Source organism: Macaca thibetana, chromosome 1, assembly GCF_024542745.1.
Source record: "Macaca thibetana thibetana isolate TM-01 chromosome 1, ASM2454274v1, whole genome shotgun sequence".
NCBI classification, from domain to species: domain Eukaryota; kingdom Metazoa; phylum Chordata; class Mammalia; order Primates; family Cercopithecidae; genus Macaca; species Macaca thibetana.
This window is the reverse complement of record NC_065578.1, coordinates 200,140,734-200,143,233: the sequence shown is the minus strand read 5'-3', so window position 1 is coordinate 200,143,233 and position 2,500 is coordinate 200,140,734. Positions and strand designations below refer to the sequence as shown.

At 48.2% G+C, this 2,500-nt stretch overlaps 1 protein-coding gene and 1 non-coding gene across 2 annotated transcripts in view; one reads left to right on the top strand and one right to left on the bottom strand.

Moving 5' to 3' along the window:
- RAB4A (RAB4A, member RAS oncogene family) overlaps positions 1–2,500 on the bottom strand; it is a 683,172-nt gene that overhangs the window by 654,365 nt on the left and 26,307 nt on the right. The window lies entirely within an intron of this gene.
- LOC126944627 (5S ribosomal RNA) lies at positions 539–657 on the top strand. Its single transcript, XR_007722137.1, has one exon. It is a non-coding gene; the product is annotated as a 5S ribosomal RNA (ribosomal RNA).

Genomic DNA, 2,500 nt, shown 5'->3' with positions numbered 1-2,500 from the left:
GTTTCTGGGTTTCTCTCAGCCCCTCTCGCCGGGGATCAGGCTGCCGGCTCTAGTGCCAGCCCGGGGCAAAGCAGGGCCATCCCCCAACACCCCAGCCCCCACGCCCTCTTGCCCACCGGCCGGGTCTTGGTCGGGACAAGCGAGCGTGGTGGGGGCGTTGTGAGAAAAAGGCCAGGCGCGGCTGGGCCGGCTGTTCGCCCTTGGCCAGCCCTGACGCCTCTGGGGGGGTGGGCCAAGAGGGGGCCTCGCAGGAGCTCCCCAGCGGCCAGGGATCCAAAAGAATACCTCCACGACAGGGCGGAGGACCCGCCGGGGTCCCAGGATCGTGGGCCCTGGGCCCTGACGCCTCGGAGCACTCCCTGTTCCGAGCGGGCCCGACGTGGTGGAAGCTCGGGAGCTCGGCAGCCGGGGGAAGGCCGCGGGCGAGCGGCTCGGGGGTCCCGATCCGAGCCCGGCGACCCCGGGCTGGCGGTGCGGGCTGGAAGCCGGCGGGCATGGCTGGGCCGGGCTCTTGGGGCAGCCAGGCGCCTCTGCCGGCGTCTACGGCCATACCACCCTGAACGCGCCCGATCTCGTCTGATCTCGGAAGCTAAGCAGGGTCGGGCCTGGTTAGTACTTGGATGGGAGACCGCCTGGGAATACCGGGTGCTGTAGGCTTTTTGGCTTGCTTTCTTCTCTTTCTTTCTTTTCTACCTTCCTTTCTTCCCTTCTCTCACTCACTCTTCTTTCTTTCTTTCCTTCTTTCTCTCTTTCTTTCCTTTCTTTCTTTCTTTCCTTCTTTCTTTCTCTCTCTCCCTCTTTCTATCTCGCTCTTTCTCTCTCGTTTGCTTTCCTTCTTACTTTCATTCTTTTCTGTTTCTTCCCTTGCTATCTTTCCTTTCTTTCTTTGTCTCTCTCTCTTTCTCTTTCTTTCTTCCTTCCTTCCATCCTTCCTATCTCTCTATCACTCTTTCTTTCTTTCTTTCCTTCCTTCTTTCTTTCTTTGTTTTCTTTCTTTCTTTCCTTCTTTCTCTCTCTCTTTCTCGCTCTTTCTCTCTTTCTTTCCTTCTTTTCTTTTTCTTCCCTTGCTATCTTTGTTTTCTTTCTTTCTCTTTTCTTTCCTTCTTTCTTTCTTCCTCCTATCTCTCTGTCTCTTTCTTTCTCTTTCTCTTTCTTTATTTCGTTCTTTCCTTTTCTCTTGCTTTTCTTTCTTTCTCACTTTCTTCCTTTCTCTTTCTTTCTTTCTTTCTTTCTTTCTTTCTTTCTTTCTTTCTTTCTGTCTGTCTGTCTGTCTTTCTTTCCTACTTGGTTTCTTTCTTTCTTTCTTTCCTTTTTCTTCCAGACGGAGTCTCACTCTGTCACCCAACCTGGAGTGCAGTGGCAAGATCTGGGCCCACTGCAAGCTCCGCCTCCCGGGTTCACGCCATTCTCCTGCCTCAGCCTCCTGAGTAGCTGGGATTACAGGCATGCACCACCACACCTGGCTAATTTTGTATTTTTAGTAGAGACGGGGTTTCTCCATGTTGGTTAGCTTGGTCTTGGTCTGGAACTCCCAACTTCAGGCGATCCACCCACTTTCCCAAAGTGCTAGGATACCCAAAGTGCTAGGATTACAGGCGTGAGTCACCAGCGCCCGGTCAGACTAGGGGTATAGTTTTAGGCTTCTGCTTGGCTTTCCTTTTCTGTGATGAATTTCACCTCACAGTCTTAGGATATGGTGAGGAGTTTTAGGCATCGATCTTCATATGGGATATTATTCTACAGTTTTCTCTTGTAAAATCTTTGTCTTGCTTTGGTATCAGGGCAATTGTAGCCTCATAGAATGAGTTAGGGAATACTCCCTCCTCTTCAAGGTTTTGGCAGGATTAACAAGGATTACTATTCGTTCTCTAAATATTTGATAGAGAAGTCAAGTCCAAGGCTTTTTTTTTTTTTTTTTTTTTTTTTTTTTGGCAGGAGATAATGGGTTACTGATTCAGTCTCCTTACTAGTTACTAGTCTATTCAGATTTTCACTTTCTTTGTGATTTAGTCTTGGTAGGGTTCATGTTCCTAGGAATTTGTCCGTTTCATCCAAGTTATCCAATATGTTGGTGTACAATTGTTCTTAGCACTCTCTTACAATCCTATTCATTTATTTCTTTGAGACAGGATCTCATCTGTCACCCAGGCTAGAGTGCAGTGGTGTGATCTAGGCTCATTACAACCTCCACCTCCCAGGTTCAAGCGATCCTCCTACCTCAGCCTCCTCAGTAGCTGGGACAACAGGCTTTTGCAATCAAGATGGGCTGAATTTTCTTCTTTCTTTCTTTCTTTCTTTCTTTAATTTATTTATTTTTTTTCTTTCCTTTTGATGTTTTTTTGTTTTTTTTTTTTTTTTTTTTTTTTTTTTTGGAGAGACCGGGTTTGACCATGTCTCCCAGGCTGGTCTTGAACTCCTGAGCTAAAGTGATTCACCTGCCTGAACCTCCCGAGTAGCTGGGATTACAGGGGCCTACCACCACACCCGGCTAATTTTCTTT